General features: G+C 45.4%; 1 pseudogene; it reads left to right on the forward strand.

Moving 5' to 3' along the window:
* The first annotated feature begins 4478 nt into the window (after nucleotides 1-4478).
* On the forward strand, nucleotides 4479-21940 carry LOC121833940 (annotated as a pseudogene).
* The last annotated feature ends 427 nt before the right edge of the window (nucleotides 21941-22367 follow it).

The raw sequence follows: 22367 nt of genomic DNA on the forward strand, positions 1-22367 counted from the left end.
AGATAAACATGGCGGCGCCCCGGAATTGGCGCGGACACTGGTCTATTAGCCCCGAGAGCGAACACAAGCGTCGCTGCGGTCGCCGCCCCCTTATTGGGTGAGGTGTACCGTGACGTCAGCGCGAGTACCCCGCTCCGCGATCTCGCATCGGGTTGCTTCCCAGCACCGGTTTCCTGGTTTGGCGTTGTGTGCCGCAAGCTCTTCGAGGAGCCGGACTTCGTTTACCCGGTGTACAAGACGTTGAGTTAGGTTGATATTAACGTGCTTCCGTACATTTTAAGAGCCTGCTTGTCCCTTTTACCTTTAAAATTGGGTTACAAATCCCGAAAACTATCGGCGGAGGCAATTACGCCGATGAACCTCCCCGTCCGTCCACACGACGCAAGGCAATCTTGAGAGGGGTCGGTGAAGCGGTGGCGCAAGTGTTTCAGACGCTGGAATTCTGTTCCTTGCATGTTCATAATTTAGGACGATATTACATCCCGCTTTCAAGGCATCCGAAGCGGCCTTTGTATCATGGGCCTTTCGGTGGTCGGCAAATTAGCTCGCGACCCCGACTCTGCGCTGCCACTCTGCATGCGCTTGTTCGCAGATGTTTTAAAGGCCCTGCGTCTGATGATCTTTAAAGTGCTCATAGAACAGGGTTGTTTTACATAAATGTAGCTTCTTCCTGAATCAATTATATAGTTTATACGCGTATGCAGGCATATTTCTTAGAGGATTCACAATTACTGGAAATTAGTTTGTATGGTAGCAGCAAAAACGGCCGAATTTCCCCCAGTTGCCTCTATGATATGTAGTAAACTGCCCAAAATATGCACAGCAATAGTACCGTAATTTGGAATGTTTATACTTCTTCCTGACATTATTTATTCCACCCTTTGGTATTCAGAAAATACACCGTTTAGTTTGAATTGTCATTTCCATTTAAGAGTCACTGCCGCAGGTCCCCAAAAGCTTCCTCAGCCTCCAAACTCCCTGCAACTGGACTCTCTGACAACAGAGGAAAACAGGAGTAAAAGCAAGCATTCGAACGTCTGTCCAGTGGTAGATGCATCACTGGTAGCAGAAAATGTGGAACCTGTGAAGGGCGACAGTCTGCGTGAGAAAAGCTTCTGGTACTTTAGCTTCAGGACAATTCGATTTAAGTAAAATCTCAATTTTAGGGCTTAATGGACTAATAACGGGCTAGACACCATAACTTACGTTTGTTATATATTACTTGAGGATTGATATAAACAAGTCCACAGATACCACCCGTGTAGTCCATTGAAATACTATCCGAATCCAGCAAAGGTCAGGTGCGAGCAATGTATATAATAAATGTTCCTTGTTTGTTTTTTTACTTTGCCCCTGCACTTGGGCTGTCTTACTTGTGATTCTCTCCCCATGGCCGAGACTGTATTTAGCACGTTGCTCGAGCAGCATGCAGCTTTTCTGCTTCGGCGATTTTGTTTAAAGACAGAGATACAAAAAAAAAATAGTATACATAATTTGCCAATTCATTCGGACTATCAGCAGCGTTTATTGTGCAAGATGTAAATTTGTATTTATGCCCCTGCAATTGTGGCCATATTTCTATATTTTCACATACCAGCTGTGGTTCATGCGTTGCCTGGCCGGTCAGCCGTGCTTAAAATGTTCGTTGAAGTTTCGCCTGTAGCTACAGGCCATACCTCAATAAAGGCATATATAAAAATTTACACTTCCTACGAAAAACACGCCAGAAAAAAAATTAAATAGAAACGAGCGCGCCGACAGCTAGCGTCGTCACAGCCTCCACAGGGCGAGCGGGGCGAGTCGGGGAAAAATTCTCTCCTCGCCGTGACGTCACCCCGGTTCGCCGTAAGGGGGCGCCAGGCGAACTTCTCGGGGCTAATAAACGCCAAAAATAAAAAGGCGCGCGCGCGCGCGGAGAAATTTTTTTTTCGCGATGCGGTTTTTTTTGCGTGTCTATGACTACAACTTGCATCGTTTTAGACAATAAAAAAGAATACGACCTTTGGGGTGTCAGTGCCCCTTTAAGCAAGTGCCGCTAAATATTCGCGTCTCCAGCTCGACGCTCGCCCTCCCGCGGCGGAAACTGGAAGCGCTCTAGTGAGGGTCCCCCGATTCTCCTGTTCAGCGGTCATTGTCATTGTCATTTTCATTGTCATATTTCTTCGCGCGTTTAAAATTAGATCATAAGCAACAAATTATATTAGAGCTTGAAGAATTACTTATTCAAATATGTGAATTTTAATATTATTATTATTAATAGAAATCGCGGCAATGTATGCCTCTAATTAACGCCAAGATCACGAGAATACTCTATTTAACCATAATAGTCTTTCCTGAAAGGTATAATTCTGATTTCTTTTAGCATAAAAAACTCTGACATAGTTATCAAGATAGACAAACAGCTAAACACTGGATGTAATATGAAATCCTACGCATCACGCGGTGCTATAAAAACACACACACACTTCAGCTGTCTGACTTGGATTCCGTCTTGGGTTGTTGCAGTGAGAGCAGCGTTTATTAGTTTATGCGTTTCGTGGACATATTGTAAAAATTGGAATTATTCTCTTATTCTTGTGCTGGGATAATTGTCATTATCTCCCATGGCTATTATCTGAGCGAGAAAGAGGCAGCGACAACGAACAGATATCAGCACTGATTTTTTCATCAACTACGAATATCAGCCTGGATCGAACAGTATGTCACAAAATAAAAGTTTCCGCGAACAACTTTTCTAAGTAAATAATTACGATGTGAGACACATCTTGAGTCATGAAAGAATCCTAAGTTAAGACCTCTGTCGATAAATTAAATCCAAAAGAGAGGTAAGTTTCGGTTTCGCTCCATAATTAAAACGCGCATCCTTCCGTAATTAATACGCTGAACACCGTTCTTGTTTTCAGGTTAAAGAGGTGACCTGCGCTCATAAAATATTAGCTTCCTCGTATTACCAGAAATGTTTTATGTCGCTCAGTGAAGCCAGCACACTAGACAGGCTCAACAGCGGCACGCATCTCTGACCCTCACTAAACCGGCCATCTTGGAAAATAAGTGGTGCCACCTATAGTTGGAGTCGCGAAAAGACTGCTTGAGCAGCATATATGGTAGACTTTTTTTCCAACCTTTTATTTGATTAAAGTTTATGTGCAGTTTACGCCACAACGCAAAGTTTATAACAAGCAAAGAGATAATGGTACACGTTTTGGACCCGGACTGCATAACCACCGACAGACGCCTATAAAAAAAATCCTGCTCTTGAGATGACACCCCGCAACAGTTTTCGATAACCATTGGCTGCAAGCAATTGCTCTGGAGTTGGTGTTGGATTTGCCAGTGCGAGTGCATACTTTTTCTTCAGACTGATATGAGTACTACAATGCCTTCACCAACCTCTGAGGTATGACCTTATTCTTTAACTACATCCAAATGACCACTAAATTACTATATTTGGAAGTAATGAGATGACTACTAGAACTGATTGACACATTTTACAGCATGTGTACACTCTGTAAAATGTTGAATCTCAATTTTCGTCACATATTCTTTTAATGTCAATGTGCTCGAACAGCAGGGTTTATTGTGTCAGAATGGTATGCAGTTTCTCTTGTGGATTAGATGTAGAAGTACGTTTGACACACAAGGGTTCAGTTATCAAGAGCTTGGATGAGGTGGCTATCGGAAACAACAAGACTTCCTCAACCAGCGAAATTTTCTTTGCTTGTGTTGCTCCTTTTACTGTTCATGTCAGTAACCCCTGAACAAAGGGGTGGTTCGACAACTTATTGTTCGTAAAATGGAAGCTCTTTAGTTTTCAACATCTGAATATGTTCCCCCATTTTTAATGATTTGAGTTTTATACATAAAAGCTATACTACAATGTGCCGGAGCAGTTGGTTATTTGCAAAGCAAATTCTGATTAGCAATCAAACTCCGCCTCATTGCCAGCAAGGGAAGCTTGAATTACATTAGATTCATAAATCTAGAAGACGAAAAAAATATTACAATGAAAAGAGTTTAAATTTTGCAAGATGGTGAAATGTACATAATGGAGGCGTAATTGTTTCCTTCATCCCCATCATTGCCATGGTCATCATTATCAGCAGAGAACTTGTAACATCCTTGGCCGAGGGCCCAAAAATGCCATAATGCGGCACTGTGTGTAGGGCTGACTCCATAACCTCCTCCCCCCCCCCCCCCCCCCCCATGGCTATGCCACTACCCCTACCCCTTGTTCAGATGCCACTGGCTTTTGGGTAACCCTCCTTCGGAATCGCGCTTCTTGGCTGCTTTAATTGCCTTGTCTTTCTTTCCCAGATGGATGGTGGTTGCAATATACCCCCTCCCTTCATAGACATCTGAAGTTGTACAATTTCGTATTTTGGGAGTTCATACATAATACCCGTAACCATTTGCAGTGTGCGGCCCGGGTGTGGGAGACTACGCACCCAAGGAGAAGCACAATGCGCTGTGTCCGAAAAATTTCTCGCAGCAGAACGCTTCAGACATGACTCGGGTAAGACAAGCTCCTATCGATGTTCAGTGGCGCCTGCATGGAGATGCAACCCGATAATGCAGCTGACCTGAACCGATCGAACGTTGTTGGTATGCCTCACTCGCGGGTTTGGAAATTCCCTTTAATGAAAGCTTGGGCTTGGCATGGAAGTAGTTTGTGAAGATTCAGCAAAGGTGGATACATGGGCCTGTAGTAAATTTAAATATAGTCAGTACAGTATTTATCGGCCACGGTTGATCTTGGAGCAGTTGTCATTGTGCTATCTGTTTTTTTTAGCCAGCTTTTTATTGTTTTTAGTGCTACTCCATGAAAATCGTTCTTTTCCCACCAATAGATTAGATTAGAAGCGATTCTTCCATGCTGGTTACTCCATTTTATTACATTAGAAGCAAGTGTTGCATATGTCTCTGACTCAAAGAATTAAATTCTTGAATATTTTGGTTTACATGGGTTCAGCGAGAAAGAGAAAATATACAATTGTTGTGGAGAAGCACCAGTGTATATGTTTCATGTTGCATTTCAGGATCTGCTGGAACTGCAACAGCATGTGGAACCCCATTCAAGGCTCCCGCAACACCCATGCATGTTAGTATGCTTTAATACTGACCGCATGCCTTCTTGGATGTTTTTACAATGCGTGGTCCAGCCGTTGGAAGCTCCCACGTGTCAATGTTTGTGCGAGGTTAATGTCTTGTATATAGTCCCTGACAAGACAAGAACTGCAGGGCATGTCTCTTGAATATACGGCCTCCAGCACTCTCCATGCCTTGCTATGGGCCTTGACTGCACGTGTGCGCTAGAGGTGCACTAGACGCCGAAGTGTTGTCAAAGGTAGAAAGCTCGCGCTGGAGGCAGGACAACTAAACCTCTTCCCTGCCGTTCTGAATGAATGGATCGATGCTAACAGTTGTACCCTTTATAATGGGAGGTAGCTTGCACCAGAGCCGTCTGTAGAGAGAGTTTGGTCAATCGGAGGCACGGGCGGAGCCAGGGTGTGCACCAGATGCAGAAAGAGGGCTTGACATGCTCCAGGGGTGGAACGGCTGCGCCATTTGCGCCATTTTGCACCAGACTCATTTGTCTGCGCCATCCTGCGCCATGTTGCAGAAACTGCGCCACAGCCAATACCTTGCGCCATTACGCATCACATCGCAAAGCGTGCGCCAAAAAAAAATTGTATCTTGCCTTGGTTTCGGTTTCCATCGACTCGATTGCCAACAATGAGCGTGTTTAGCTTGGTCGACATTGCAATCCTTTGTTCTGTTTATTCTCCCTGTGTATCCCGAGTCGGAAGCATGCGAAAAAACTCGGGGGCGGATTCCAAGCCCTGCAACAGCTGCGACTTGATTGTTCTTCTTCAACTATGAGTGGTTAAGCAAGTCGGCCGAGGTGAGGTCGAGTCGTTAATGGTCAGATTGCCTGAGGCTCTGTTGCCCGGGATCCGGACGTCACCCAGTTGGAAACAAATGAGCAAAAGATTCCTTTTAGTACTTCATCGTTGGAAGTTGGAACCGCATTCCCGCAAGATAAATCGTGATTTGATAGAACCGAAACGCGGTCCGATCCGAAACCTTGTTGGCCAGCAGCTCTCACGCGAGCGGTAAATCTGCTCGGCGTACTTTAACCTCGCTCCTGCTTATCGCTTCAAATATGGTAGCTCCGTTAATCGTAGTCTACTGCTTCGATATTGAGTTGCACAATAGAATAAACTCGAAATTTATTTTTCTGTTCCTCCACGCAACCGCACGCCCTTTGCTTACGCACGTCACGTGGTTCGCACATATAATTACTATGTCGAGCTTTGTGGGTTGTGCGATAAGCAGTGCTGGTTAGCATTTTGAGCAGCTGAAAGCCACTCAGAAAATATCAATGACACTATCTTCAGAAACCTATGGTACTTACTGTTTGGTTCTCATCAAGGCTCAAAAACTTTCAAGTTTTTGCATCTGTTACACTGTTATTTGAACAACCTAAGTTCCTGACCACCCATGTTCATATCTGCTGCTAAGCACAACTGAAATTGATCCCGTGGTTGTCTAAGACACAAGCTGAAGTGCAATAAAGACTGATCTGAGCTGCACCTTGCCTGCTCTAGAATTTAGCTTTAGCTGCTCCCAACCTGCTCCAAAACAGCTGTTTCAGCTGCTCCCGTGGCTGCTCCCAAGTACATTTCATGAGTTCCACCCCTGCATGCTCTCTTGGCCAACCAGAAGCCAAAAAGAATCCCCTAGCGGTGGTAGCGAAAAACAGCTTTAATAGTTTTAATAAGAGCATAAGAGTTAAATTAAGTAACCCTTTATGGTTGAAAATAGGGTGCACGTGATGTGTTGATCATGATCATGCAGAAAGAGAAACGAATGTGTCGCTCAATTTTGTTTTGCTCTGACGGCAGATTCCCGGCCCTTGGCGCTTGGTGTACATGTTATGTCAATTGTTCCGCTAGTCGTGGTCTTCCACCATGATTTTGGATAACCATGATTGAAACATTACGTGCACCATATTTTCAGTCGCCGAGAGTTACTCCGACGCACTTGTCAAGTTTGTTTCTTGCGACCACCGCCAGGGTATTATGTTCGGCTTCTGGTTGGGCACATTCAAATTTGTGAAGACTCCTTGGAGCACACCCAGCCTGCTTTCGGCCAATGGTGTCTCCTCATTTGTCTCCTATACTTCCCAACGAATGGCCATACTCTCTAGATATATGGCTCTGGCTTGCACCACCTAAAGTGGAAGCCAAGAGTAGGATTCCTCCCCTCGCCATTCTGAGCCAATGTCCTTCCCCTTTGTATTTTTGTAAGTATCACCAGGCAGTGTGGGATATTGTTAGGGTGACCTCACCTTGTTACTGACTATGGTGACCAATGACCCACGTTGCACTGTAGGCCCAGACGGTGATTTGGCGCATGCGAGCTTCAACTTCTGCAGTGGGAGCTTGTGCGCAGCAGAAGCATGACCTAAGCCAGTATACCTTGCCAAGTAGTTTGATGGCAGGGAGCACAGTTTGTTGCTTTAACGAATGGTGGCTGTAGATGTTCACTCCAAAATGCTGCAAGCATCCCTGACGATCAGACTCCCATCGATGAAGCTACGAAAATGCCAGCTGCAGGAACTCCAAACACTTCCACATTGATTGCACCATGAAGATTCGCAGGACTTATACCCACCCAAACTTTGGGAAAAAGGCTTGGAACTGGCCTTTTTTGCCCAAATTCATATCTAAAGTACTTTTCTGGAGTTCTAAATTTGATATCCCGAAGCCAGTTACGGTCGGAGGTTACTTTAGAAATGGGTGTTGCGGTTATTGAGAGAATGAAATGGGTATACTGGGCAGCAACATGTTTGTTGCATCGCTTTGCTTTGCTCATAAAACCTTGCGTGCAGTGTAATTGGTTTTGCCCAAGGAAAAGCACATTTTCGTCCTTTTGCTTGTTGGTCACTCAAAGCTCTTGTGCAGAACTTGCAGCCTCTTTCTATATCATTTGCTCTCAAATAAAATTTAAAGCACTTTTTTTTTTTCTCTTAAGTGTCCGGATAAACACACCTGCCACAAAATACTCTCCCAACAAAAATAAAAAGAATAAGTTAATGCATTATTTATGTTGCAAAACTTGTCTTATCGATTCCAAAAAGTCTACCAGTAGTCTATTTCACCGTCGACATCTTGAAATGGAAGCATGTTTTCTGGATCGCTCCTAATTCGAAGCAGGTTTCATGAGCTAAATATTGTGTCAAAAATATTTTCCTAGGAAAATGTTTTTTTTTTTTTTTTTTGTTTTCTGGCACGCATCCAATTTAGACACTCAAAAGAAAATATATATTGTCAGACATTGAAGCGATTTTCTGCCGTTTTTCCTGCCCTTGCTCAGCTGCCCAAGGAGAAGCTGCGCCGCAAGATGGCGGAGCTGCTACAGCAACTCGAGGACCGAGACCGGCTCATCTCCCAGCTGCGGGTCTCCAAGAACAAGCTGTCCGCGCACGTCGGCCAGCTCGAGGGACTCCTGCGCAACATGAAGAAGAAGATGGGGAGGAGCGTGAAGAACACCACAAACGCGGCCCTCTCAAGACAGCCCGGACCGGACGACGGCGCTGCCGAGAGCTTTGCAGAGGCCGACGTGCTTTCGAGAGATGCTGTGGAGTGCACCACGGAGCTCAGGCTGACCAAGGACACGCAGGAGCTGAGGAAAGAGCTCGGGGTCTTTGTGGAGTCGCTGGAAGACGAGACCGGCTACGCAGATGCGGCAGACCGGGACCAGGATGACCAAGGTCGGTAGGCTGCGTTTTCGCGGAGCTCCACGGTTTTTGTTTGTCGGCAAAGAAGGCGGCAGCCTCATTTTGTTATGCATGCGTGGGGACAGAGTAAAAGCTTAAGATGGTAGACTCGCCCGTGTGGAAAGTGAAAGCTCGATTCGATTCTCGCTTTTGGAGGTCTCATTCTTTGGCACCGTTCTTCGCATTGAAATGCGGATGAATACAAATGTGAGGTCCCGGCACAATAATTGATCGCGTTGCTTTGTACGCAGGTTTATTGTCTCGCTCGTAGAGGCAGGGTTTTGACAAACGAAGCTCCGTCCACTCCGTTTGGCGGTTGGCGAATGTCGGCTCTTATATTTGATTAAACAACGCGTATACTGCCAAGGTGCACCTAAAAGGGAGTGCACCTTGGCAGTTGGTTGCAGGTGCCACCACCGACGGCGTCTGTATCACGTCTCGTGAGGAAGTGCTGCCTGCTCTAACCACTTCTAAAGTCGCAGACAGAGGGTGAACGGCAGTTGTCCCACCTGCAGCACGAGTTCCCTACCTACGATAACGCTTTGTCGTCTCGCTCGTGCAGCCGAAGCAAGCCAGAAGGCAGCAAGCCTGCGCTAGAGGTTGGGTGTTTGAAAGACACCCTGACATTCTCACCTTGTCGTTGACTATTGGAAGTGTGCGACAAGAAGTGGCGCCACAGCGAGGCTCTTGGCAGCGGCATTTCGCGTAGATATCCCATGTAGCAGTTGCTTATCTATGTCAACTTACTTTGAGCACAGTGCCGTTGAAAATGTTTGGGGCCACCGTCGGCGCTAACACGGATCCCCTCCATGCGCTGGCAAAAACGGCAGTGATAATCTCGATCCCAAGACTAACGATCTGCAGGCAAGCGAAGAGCAATCTTGTATAATAGTAGGAGCAAAAAATACTTTTCATGTAGGCTTTACCTATTGCTGGCAGTATACTTCGTCCCGTGGTAACTTGGTGAACTGTGGAGGCTGCTGCCCCCGCAACCCAATAAGAGCGTCAGAGCAAGTCTTATGGTGACAGTCTACACTCTAGGCCACAGAGGCACCGTTACCGCCACAGCAACAGCGCTGCCTACGACTGAAAGTAGTTCCAGGCTTCTTTCTTCTTTTAACTACAATTGAACTCTAGCAATTCCATCTAATTATGGATATACAGTACAACTCGCTTATAACGATAATGAGAAAACCCGAAATTTCAATCGTTATAACCCAATTTATTGTTGTATCTGGACTAGAAACTGATCATTTCCAGTCTAGAAACTTTAGAAACTGATCGTTAATAAGTGTTGCATCATGATAAGTGGGTCGCACTATATAAAAGAAAATAAGCAATAAATATTAACAAATTTTGATTTCTTTTCTTTTAATGTAGTTTTGTGGTTGGTGGCGATTGTAGCCGTGTAATCGACCACTTCCGCTTGAAAGGGATTTTGGAAAATGAGGCCTCGGAAGCGTTGAACGGGACTCTATGAACTCCTAAACATCACTGGTACATCAATATCTCAAATGGATAGCCATATTTTCCAAAAAGGGCACGATCAAACAATGACTATGAAGTCTCAATCCTCCTGGAACAGTTGAGAACGAGGGGAAGTAGCCTTGCTTTTCTCCTCTTCATTTCGGTTCACCAGCTTGAGGGGACGAGGCAAAGAGTAGAGGGAATGAAAATCGTGACGTCGGATGTCTCTTTGGCCTTATCGGTTGTGTTTGATCGTGCGCTTTTCCAAAAATATGGCCATCTGTTAGAGATCGCTGTGCGAGTGATGTTTCTGGGTTTTGCAGCGTCCCGCCTATCGCTCCGGTCTTGTTTTGTAAGCTCCGAATTTCGGTTCAATGTCCCTTTAAAATGTTGCCCTGGAATTAGTACCCGCCATAAATTTGCTGGTGAATTGAGCATACAATTGTCTCATGAACTGTTCCCAAAGAGCTTGCTACTCTAGCGGACGGCAACGTTGAGACGGCGGACATTAACCCGAAGTTCTTAGTTTTGCAGCAGACGACTCTTGGCCAGCAGACGACAGCTGGTTCCTCAACGAAGCGACCCACACGCTCCCACGACGTGATGTCACGTGCCTCGCTCAGACGCTCTTATTGGGTTGCGGGGGCTGTAGGCTCCACAGTTATCGTGGAACAGAGTATAGTGAACGTTGTCTCGTGGTTCTTTCGGGACAGTCGAGAATACAAGCACTTTGTAGGGCCATATTCTAGCACAGAAATACGAAAAATGTGGCGGTGTGTTGCCGTTTTGTCCGCCTACAACTCTGGGGGCACGATTGACCCTCCCAGCTCGGAGCAACTTCTGTGGGTCATACGACGTAAGAACTTATACACCAACTCATGTTTACAAACAAACGGGAGCGACCCCAGCGGACGCCACCGGCGCCGCGCATGCGCGATGGGGGTGTGGGCAAGAAGCTCGCCGTCGCCCATAAACAAACCATGGAAACGCGATGTTGTCGGCGTCGGTGTGAGTCCCCCTGCCCTTTTTCGCGTTCGAATTGTTGATTCTACGTCTTTCTGGCGATGACTATCTCGAGCGGCGTCAGCGAAATTACCGAGGCTCGTTACACCACAAAACTTCGCGTGAATAATGGGACATGTGGCGATTCCTTCCGCGTGGACGCCGCAGTACGAACGCTAAAGCCTGATTCGCATGATGAGATTTCGCTCGCAATTTTCAGTCGCGACGTCGCTCGGGCTGCAAAAGCGTGAACCGTAGCCGAGATGGTCGACGTCAATACTGAAAATCGCAAGCAGAATCGGACCAAGTGAATTAGGCATAACCATCGGTGATGGTCACTGGTAACAATGATCAACATCTCCTTGTATCTACTGTTTACATTGAGCCTGCTTACCAACCTTCAAATTTAAGTCTTTTGAGGCCTGCACTTGCTTCTTATCGCAAGTACCGGGCCATCATTTGGTCTACGGGCCGGCGTCGTCTAAGAGAGCAGACGACAAGCAGAAACGTTTGAAAGAGCAGACGACAGTTTAAACGATCGGGCGGCCGTTTGAACTTGAAGACGCACTGAACGTAGTCCGCAGGTGGTCCGCACGATTTGACGGTTTTCCAGCGTTCATGTTGCAGCAAAACAAATAAATCTAATGACCACAAGTATCCGTGAATTCAACCCAAAGTGCTTCCCGCACAAGCAATCGTTGTCCGACGGCATCTGCTTTTCCCTTTTTACGGCACATATCCAGATTCTTGGACGAACCGAGCACGTAAAAACTGACCTTCAAACCTTTCTAGACACCTTTGGTACAGCCCCAGTCGCGGCGTTTTGACGAAAAGGCTGGTTTTTGTCTGGTTCCTTTCAAAACAACGCAGGAATACACGTCTCGCATGGGGACTTCTGCCCACAGCCCCAGACCGGAAGTGCGACCGACGCGCCACCACCGCGCCGTGACGTAACAGAGATGAGTTTGTGTATAGTGACTCTGGACACGAACAAGTTTTCAATTGACAAGAAGCCGAACAGAGTCGGGCACGAGACCGAGAAACGCGGCTGCGAAAAGGTGCAGGTGCGGTCAAGACTGCGCGCGCATAGTGGAAGTCCGAGCGGGCAGCGCTGCACTGTGCGATGCAATGTTGATGCTGTCATTGGTATCGGCCCTGGTCCGTACCAGGCCCGATGAGATGCCTACCTGATCAGGCCCGGCCCGGTGAGAGGCCAAGGCATGCCTCATCTCTTAAATTCAAAGCTACCTTTGGGAGGTGTAGGTGCATTTGATTCGTTTAGCCTAATTGGCATGAAAGATGGTGTCATGGCATTGTGTCGGCATAAAAATGTGAATGTCAAGATGGGGATCTTCATAGCACTCCTTCAAAAGACGAAGAAAAGTTTCGAGATATTGTGGGACATGTACAAGTCAGTTTTTATGCAATCCAGTATGAACTAAAGTCACAATAAATTAGAAATTTTCAGCATTTGCGTATTTCCGGGCCTCAGCCAGGCCCGGGCCCAGAAACAATACATACTACTTTGCCTGGGCTCGGCCCGGGTCCGGAAACGACCTGTGCTACATGGCTCGGGCCGTGCACTCTTCGTAAAATAAGCGAGATCTGGCGTCGTGGTGGAAAGCATATTCCGTGCTGGAATACGCATTCGCATTGGAGCAGTCGTTTTACTATTTTTGAGTCTCCAATTTTGGCTAGTTTGTGGGAAATGCTGGTGAAACGACGGAAATGGTGCCATTGCTGACCCTGAGGACCTCATCTGCAAACAGAGCATGCATTCTGCCTGTCGACTAATACCAACACTAATCATTTTAGCCTGTTAACCCAATTTCTGCTACATGTGTATGAAAACTGGCCCATTCGGTCGAACATTGCTTAGCGTTTACTAGCGTCTTCAGGTAACCTGAATTTCGTCTTCTCCTGAAAGCTTGAAAATAATGTTGCTTACTCCTGCTCTTTACTCATTAGAGGTGTCTTTATGCTTCCCACCTTGCCGATAGCTAAAAAACAATTTTTGTTCGTTGGATTTTTTTTTTTGACGCAGTGAGCAAAATATTTTTTTGCAGATGAGATGGTGTCTGCTGAGAGGATCTATCAGGAGCAGGCGCACGATGAACTGCTGCAGCAAGTGAGCAACTTCATGGCTGAAATTTCGCTTCTTCGACAAGAGAAGGAAGAGATCCAGAAGCAACAAGAACAGCTTCAGAATCGGATGACTACATGGCAAATCGAGCAGACTGCAGCAGCCCAACAACAAACCGAGCTTGCTCAAAAACTCCAACAAGACGTCGATAATGCCAACGCCTCGATTTTGTGCCTCGAGGAAATGCTTCGCTTGAAAACTGATGAAATTGCCGAGGTTAGCAAGACGCTGGAGCACGAAAGGACCGAGCAGGCTCAAGCTACAGCAGTCAACCTTCAGCTGGGCGAAGATATCGAAAAGCTGATGTCACTGAAGGTTTCCCTGGAATCGGAACTAGCCACGGTAAAGGCACAATGCGAGGAAATTGTTGTGGATCGTGAAGCCGCCGAAAACGTCTTCCTGCAGGCAAAGGACACCATCACTGAACTGAAGGAGCAACTTTCGTGCGCTTCAGATAAAGAAGACTGCTTGGTAGCGGAATTGATCGCCCTCAAGGCTTACCTCACAGTGGTGGAGACAGAAAAGCAAGAAATCAAGGAAGATCTCGCTTGAGTTCTCAAGGACGCCGACACTATGTCTGCCGAGACCAGCAAGTTGGGGATTGAACTTTGCACGCTCCGCAGCGACAAGTCTTCGTTAGAAGGCCAGGTGACCAAACTTGTTGCTGAGAAGGAGGAGTTGCAGAAGGAAGTGTCGATTCAAAGGGATCGAGCCGACGTCGCCTCGACAGAAGGAGAGAAGCTCAATACAAATATGAGGATTCTAAAGGAAGAACAGCGGCTGCTAGAGGAGAACTTCCAAGCCCGAGAGAAGGTGATGCAAGAGCAGGTGGTGTTCCTCCAAGCAGAAGTGGAGCGGCTGAAGGGTGCATCCCGGGGCCTGCAGCAGGAGCTCGGCAAGGCGCTGAGCGACCTCTCTGCTTCCTACAACAGGGAACGAGAGACCAGGGAGCAACTTCATAACGTGGCTCTGGAGCTTGAAGAGGAACGCACTTGCAGTGCAACTCTGCACACTCAAATCGCTATGGGGGTCCGAGCTCTGACTGAGCTGCAGTCGTCACAAGAGCAGCTGCTGGGTCAGGTGCAAGAAACCGAGCACAGGGAGGCGAGGACTGCAGGGAAGCTGGAGTGCGCGCTGGCAGAGCTGCGTGCCGCAGCTGCCGAACGCACAGACTTGGCCAAGGCGTGCGACGACTTGCGCAAAGCGTCCGATTTGAAGGCGGAACAAATCGCCACCTTGGAAAGGAAGGCCAAGAGGTATGTGGTCGTTAGCCGGGAGCTGGAACAAGAGAATCGCCAGCTTTGCAAGGACCTCCAGGACTACTCCAAAAAGGATCGCACGTGAGTACACTACCCACTTTTATTTTCCTCTGTTCTTAAGTGTGTGGATACTATTGTATGCTCATTAGTCTGGTGGTCGGTATTGTGACAATTTGCGCCTGTCGTGCAGTTCTCGAAATGTTTGCTATGAAACTGTGCACTCTTGGGTGTTGTCTGACTGCCTATGATATAGCTGAGGTTCTATTTGCAGTGGTGGAACTGCTGTGCCAATTGCGCCAAACTGCCAGAACGAATTACCTGCTACATGCTGCTCCAAAGACTGCCTTTGTGCACAATTTGCGCAGTGTCTGTGCCAAAAGGAAGCTGTTCTCGAAAAGGAAACTGAAAGTGTCTTGCACGTGGCATTTTTAGCGATGCCACTGAAAATGAAGAAAGTACAGTTTTTTTATGCCTATGTATTATGTGCAAAGAGTAGGGCTGCATGAATATTCTAATTTTCTAATAGTAATTTCAAATAATATGTTATCCGATATTCGCTTCCACATTACTACGATATTAATACTTTTCGAAGTGTTGATTGCAGCGAGTTAGCCCCCTTGAGTAAGCTTCTCAAGCACTGGTGCACTGCGGAGAAGCAATACCCGCAGAGCAGACACAGCTATCTCGCGACTCGCTTCGCTGCAGCGCAGCCACACACTTAGGAGAAAAACGCACCTTCAAACTAGTATGGTGCATGCACGCACCTGGTGTATTAAAACAAAAAATAGAAAACTGCGATTGTTGATATTACATTGCAGTAATATCGGCATTTAACTGTGGTTATTATGCAAAGGCATATGTTAGGCAGCGATGTTCTAAAAACCTGTGTTCATTATTTTTTTTATTTTTTTTTTAACTCGAAATTAAAGAAAATATTTTCTTGTAGGATTTATAAATTCCCTCATTTAGGTATGGCTGGGCTCCTTTATATGCTTAATTTTATGTCATTTGTTGTTTCCTTGCCATCCCAATGTAGGTACTGGGCATTCTGAGGCTACAGTCTACAAATATAGCTAGATTAAATTTAACAGAGTTCACGAGTGGGCAATTAGGAGCTTAGGAACAACCCTCGTGAGTTCAGCTGAATTTTCATTTAAGCATGGTGTAACAGTAGTAAAATGCGTGGAACAATGTGCCACAACTTTCCAATATTCAATTAAAAAATATTCCCTCAAACCATAGTTCACTTTTAATTTGCTTCGAACACAAAATCCATTATTTGCACATGCCTAATGAAGAGTTAATTATCGGTTCTTGTGCAAACGGTGCTCACATCGATCACAATGAATACCTAGCACTACTCGTTGCGATTGGTGAGATTAGCGTTGTGCTCTGCTTAGCTGCTCTATGAGCAGCAGCAAGTTGAATGCGAGCGAGGGCAGTGCGAGACACATTCAACACAAAAGTGTTTGTTTGATGTCGAACTCTCAACAATTGTGTCACTGTGATGTATACCCTATAGACCTTTTCTGCAAGTGCGACGCCATCTTGAATTGACGTCACTTCCAGTATGTGCGAAAACATTGTTTTGCCGTCGCCACGCCAATAGAAGGCATTTAGGATATAAGCGTAACCGTCACCCATTCTCGTTTTGCCTCCCCTTTATTTTTTTACTATTTGCAGGTTGAAACGTTGGATTATTTTTTCGTCGCCCATACCGGATACGCCTATTAAGGTGGCTGGAGGCGAGAGTACACAGAAAAGGTCTATACAGTAGGCAAAAACATCTTTTTACATCAAACCCAGACAGAAGCACCATCGGTACTCCTAATAGGTTAATTGAAACATCTACAAAATTGCCGGCATAGGATTGTTCAGTAAATAAATAATTGCAGAGGCCAGGTCCTTGGTAGGTATTACTATTTAGTCTTCCAACATTCCAATAACTGCAGTTTTTTCCACAGGCTAACTTTCAAAGAGATTGTATAAAATTTTTTGACATGAAAGCTCAAAATTGTCTGCTCTAAAAGTGGGAATCTCTGCTCCAAAACCCGTTTAACCCTGCTACAAGAGCTGCTCCTAATCACCGCTTGTCAGTTCCACCACTGTATTTGTAAACTTCATTGCCAAGGGCATTTTTGTTTTCACTGCTTTAAAGGGGTCTTCAAAATAAAATGCACCTGCCCGATTTTATTTTTTTAAATATTCATTAGGCCTCGAAGTATTGCAGCAAACTATTGTCTGCATTTTATTAACCATGCTTAAACATCACATTTTTGGGACTGTCTGTAACAACCATGCGACGCCCTAGAGCAGCACGAGCAACAAAACATTGTGGTAGCTGTGTAAAAGAACAGGTATTCAACTTTAATTACCCTTTAAATAATAAATTGAGAGTGATAAAAACTGTCAGTTGTTTATTGGCGTTCTTGTAATAGTTGGATGCCACTACATCACTTGATTGGAATACAGTTCCAGTTTCAGACGTGTCGGGGGTTTTTGTTGTTTGGTAACAGTTTTAGCCATGCTACTTGTCCCACCGCGGCTCACATTTGTTGTGGAATGCGGTTCCACAATGTCATGGTGGATTAGAATAACAACAAAACATAGCACTAAAATAAACCCCAAGAGGATTCAAACCCAGGACTTTGCAAAATGAATAGCAAGGAGGGACGTGCACAGGTGTCCTCTCAACTACAGTGCAACCCACTTATGACGATAATGACAACCCGAAATTTCAATCTATAGAACCGATTATCGTTGTATCTGGACTAGAAACTTATCATTTCCAGTCTAGAAACTCTGGAAACTGATCGTAATAAGCTGTTCATTATTATACACTGCATCGTTATAAGTGGGTTGCACTGTATTGGCACATACGTTTTGTGCCATTTATTTACCATGGATGTAGTCGTAGGACGTCTTAATTCCCCCACGGCCGTCTTTATGGTTGAGAGTTTTCCATTAATTTTTCTTTACCGCAACCTTCTTAGTGATAACCTGTACGCAAAGGCGATTGTTTCATATTTCCATTTTTATTTTCCTTTTCCTGAAGGCAGATCGGCAGTTGACTAGTCAAAGTGAGAGCATATTCACAACTCGTCCTTTGACGATCGTATCGGGTTGCAGCTCGACCAATTGATGTTGCGAGCAATTTCCTAAACTCCTCTGTAGCACGTCACGTAGCTGAAGCGCCATACTGTATAGGCGTACGGCTCGACACCTAAAAGTTGACCGCGGTGTAATAGGCGATGCTAGAGCTCAGTCAGACAACTATCTTAAGAGTATCTGAGCATTGTGTTGGATGTCTTTTTAGGACCGAGAGGGAAGTTCTCTGGGAGGCCAAAATTTTCGCTTTTATGCTAGTAAATGAACTTAGACAACCAAAAGAACGAATGTGGGTTGCATCATAAAGGACAAGGATTCCAGATAGACAAATCGCTCAGAATTGTGGTAAAATTTTTCAGACCCCTTTAACTTTTATATTGTTTTCAGGGAGGTAAGCATACTCCAGAAACGACTCGAGGACTCTTGTGCAGAAGCCCAAAGGTGAATATGTCTCTGCCTTAAAGCACTATACATGGATTTTAAAGAGAGGCACACTTTCTGAAATGGCCTTTAACTTGGATAAATGCTATGTGGCAAGCGCAATGCGCTATATTTTAGCGTGCAACTCGGCACTTGGTTAAAGCCATAAAAACGTTTACCTCTGCGAGCGGAACTGTAGGCTGAATTCTACACCACTTTTCTCCCGGTTTCCCCGGCAAATACAAGGGTTTCCCCTTGTATTTGCCGACATTTGTTTATTCGATACCTACAACACCTTTTCGGGGTACTATTGTAGAGGGATACACATTGCAAAAAAAAAAATATATATATATATATATATATACATAAACAAGAATTTAACACACATTATGTGATGCACTGGATACGGCACTTTCGTTGTAATGAATTCTGTGCCGCTAGCTGATATGCTCACTCCTTCCATTTTGTATTTTGTATGCAGGTGGAAGAACGACTATGAATTGCTGCAGGCCAGGGTCGCACCCTTCCAGGTTAGTGGGAAAGGACTGTAGCGTTTTGCCAGAATAACGATCGGAAGGTTCGCAACATGGTGTTTTCCGACTTGGCAAGGAATAGACTCAGAACCAAATGGGGCCTTGGGATTGTTACTTATTTAGCGCTTGACTTGGGTAAAAGCACCTTCTAAAATTCTAAAAGAATGCATTCTCACCCCTCCCCTTGAATTGAAAAAATAATTTCTGGCAGTAACCAACAAACCCTTTCCAAAGGTTCATTGTGCAACACCGCAGCCGCCATGGTTTGGTCATTGTTTCCTGCGTGAAGCGTGCAGTTAGATTTCAGCTCACACCGAGGCTGACACAGCACTCGTCTCCAATGCATGCCCAAAATAACACTCTTGAGCAGTTACCAGAGAGCACACACTCTCAAAGAGGGTCTACTGCAGCTGAAGGATTGAACACCAGATAAAATTGCTTCCACCGTTGTGGGTAGGCATTTTGAGCCAACTCGCTTCACACCAGTACTTTTGGAGCCTGGCTCCAAAAGCGCTGGCCTACGAATCCCCAGGCGGAGAGTTCAAATCCTGGCCGAGGTGCTTACAATTTGATGAAGGCTCGTTGGCAGAGAAGGCACCGGTAATTGAGATTTCAGTTGCACATCAAGACCCCTGGGGGGTCGGAATTAATCCTGTGCCCTCCGCTGGGGTGTGCCAGATGCCCTTGGTCGGTTTAGCCCGTAAAACCCCAAAATTTTGATGGGTACAGTTTTCTCATTTTCTTTCTCCGAACAATGACGATGTGCGGTGGCACTTCGTTTTTTCTAGTTGCAGCTGGAGCTTTATGACGTTGAGAGGCGCCACCTGGCAGAGAGAAACCAGGCTACCGAATCGGAGCTGTCCAAGTTGCACCACAAGTTCTCTGAGCTGATGGGTCACCAGAACCACAAGCAGAAGATCCACTACCTCACCAAAGTCACCGAAGAACGGCAGCATTACCAGGCGGCAAGTAGCCTTTTCAGTGTTGTAGCAATAACCGCTCTTTTGTCAATGAGTTATGAATCACGTGCTTAATTGAGTACTCCCCAGGGTTAGGCACCCATGCCTTTTTCTGTACTTTGCGTAACTTCTACCTATGCATGGCGGATTCCTAGAGGTTTTTACAAAACATATCATGCTGAAATCCAGATTCGAAAAATTCTGTATCTTTTAGGCTATTAATATTTATAGTTTGGTTCTCAACCATTCATGTTTAAGGACCTCTTTGCTGGCAGAAGTGATGGGGGACTCATCCACTGGGGAGGACGGGGAAATAATGGACGATTACGATAACAAAAGTGTAAATAAAGAACTCGATGTATGCAAACTTACTTTGAAGTACTAGAACAGAACCATACTCACTTGCTGTGCATGCAAGACGGTCAGCATAATTTTAATATTGTTTGGTTGAGGGCTTTCAGTACCCTAAGAAGGCGTTCAAAGACCCCGAAGGGTCTACGGACCCCCATTTGAGGACCACTGGTTTAGCCGATGCAGAATTAATTGACCTTTTTAGGAAATTGCCAGTTTAAGAGGTTCTGGTATGAAAATGCGAGCATGTGCTCAAACAAGCGCAAGCACTGCTTCGACTGAGGTACCTACACCCTGCTGGCTCCATTGTCCAGCAGTGACCTAGATTGGGCTTCCCCAAAGTCCCCTTTGTTCCTATTGTGGCTTATCTTTTGCCCCCAAGTTAATTCTAATACCCCATTCACACGGCAGCAAGTATCTACCTTTAGCTAAGGTCCCTTAGCTAAAGGTACTTTAGTAAATGGCATTCAGTATCACACGGTGAATAAACGGAGGATGAATGTGTGAATAGGTAGTACTGGCCATACTTTTTGTATCGGCCTTGTCGTAACGATTTGTAGCTCGTGAACTAGCATAAACGAGGAAGAAAAGCCTTTTTCTACATGGCGGATGAGCTTGGAGCGAGTGGTGCAAAGCGCACCTTGAGGCGGTCCAATGAAGAAGCTGAGGTATTGTTTTGAAGTGAAAGGTTTGTCCACGAACGATTTGCGTATGCTGTCCTGTAAAAGGTTCGCAATCTTATGCATTTGGCCTCCTCAGACCGGCAGTGCATTGCAGCTGCATGGTGGGCCCAAGGTTTCAGACGGTGTTTTGAAACTCAAAGAACTGGTAAAATACTGCTTCGAAAATCGTTACCTAGTTTGTTCTAGTTACCGTTTTGCTTTGCTATACAAGAAGCCACTGGCAGCAGGCATTGTACAGATTCACTCTAATATAAAATGCCTCCTTTCAAGACGTTTAAAAATGAGAGGCACATGCCAATGCTTGGATTTGCGTACGCCGTTGTGTTGTATAATTGGCTGTAATATTGAAACGGACACGTTCAACAGAATACATGGTGGCTGAATCTGCTAGCATGAGTGTTTCTCACTAGCATATTGCTCCGTGCTTGTGTTCAGGCTTAATCCAATAACTGCTACTTGGAAATATTCAATTTGTTATAAAGCACTCAACAGCATATATCAGTCATTTTTTTATTTCGAGTTCATGGGTGAAGCGATGAGGCGAGTTGGCGAGAGCTCCCTTCAACATAAGCCCTCCCTTAGTTAAAGGGACCTTTATGTGCCGTGCGACGGCCTCCAGCTCTCTTTACTAAAAGATCCTTAGTTAAAAGTACCTTGAAGCTGCCGTGTGAAATGGGTAAAAAACTTTCCTGCCCTCTTCTTCCTAATGCGCACATTGTTTCGTCCTCAAAATCCTGGAATCCAGTCTTCCACCAGGTGGCAACATGGTTGGGCAAAAGGTTGTAAGGTTTTGTAAATACACTTAAAACAAGAAGGAAGTCTGGATTTGGTAATCATAATCTGCTTTGAATTTCAGAGGTGTTGTGTGTCTCGTGCCTTGACTATTTTGGTTTGAAACGCCATCTCACGTGCCCATATTCTTGCTCTTGCAGGGGGTCCTCAAACTGCAGGAGCAAAACCTCAAGCAGATGAAGCTGATCCAAAAGCTGGAGCTTGAAGTCAAACGTTGCTCTCTCAAGCCCCCTCTTGCTTCTCATAAGGAAAACCTGTTTCCGTGAACTGCGCACTGATCCGATTTCGCATACACCTGTCGCTGCTCCTATTGTAAGCATGCAGCCTTCAAGCCAATTGGACTGGTATTTATTATACCAGGATTTTTACTGTCATTTTATTTTTAGATTATATATGTGAATTTTTAAACGTGCAGAATAAAAAGTATAAGAAAACATGGTACCACTTCGTTCTGTTCGTGTACATGGTTTCGAAACCTGCAAGTCTACAGCCCAGAACACCCATGCTCGTTTTAGAAGGTAAACTCGTAATTTGGAATAAGTAATATATATATTTGAATACTTGTTCATCGCCAGTCTGGCACGAATGTGAAAAGTCCATCAAACTGGGGTGCCTTTATGTGCGCTTTGCTTAGGGTGATGACATCTGGTCGTTAATGTTCTGATCGCTTATTTTCCTTCCTCTGTTTTGAAGCTTGTGAAAATCTGTCCCTGCACGCACTCTTCGCTCTGACTGTGGTATGGCGACATTTTTTTTACGGAGATTTCTTTGAATTTTTTTTAGCATGTGCTGTCAGCATGGGGTACAACAAAGGATGGCATCCTCTAGACTAGAGCCACCAAAAGCTATGCTTCAGAGTAATGCTTGC

Source organism: Ixodes scapularis, unplaced genomic scaffold, assembly GCF_016920785.2.
Source record: "Ixodes scapularis isolate PalLabHiFi unplaced genomic scaffold, ASM1692078v2 ptg000080l_1__unscaffolded, whole genome shotgun sequence".
Taxonomy (NCBI): domain Eukaryota; kingdom Metazoa; phylum Arthropoda; class Arachnida; order Ixodida; family Ixodidae; genus Ixodes; species Ixodes scapularis.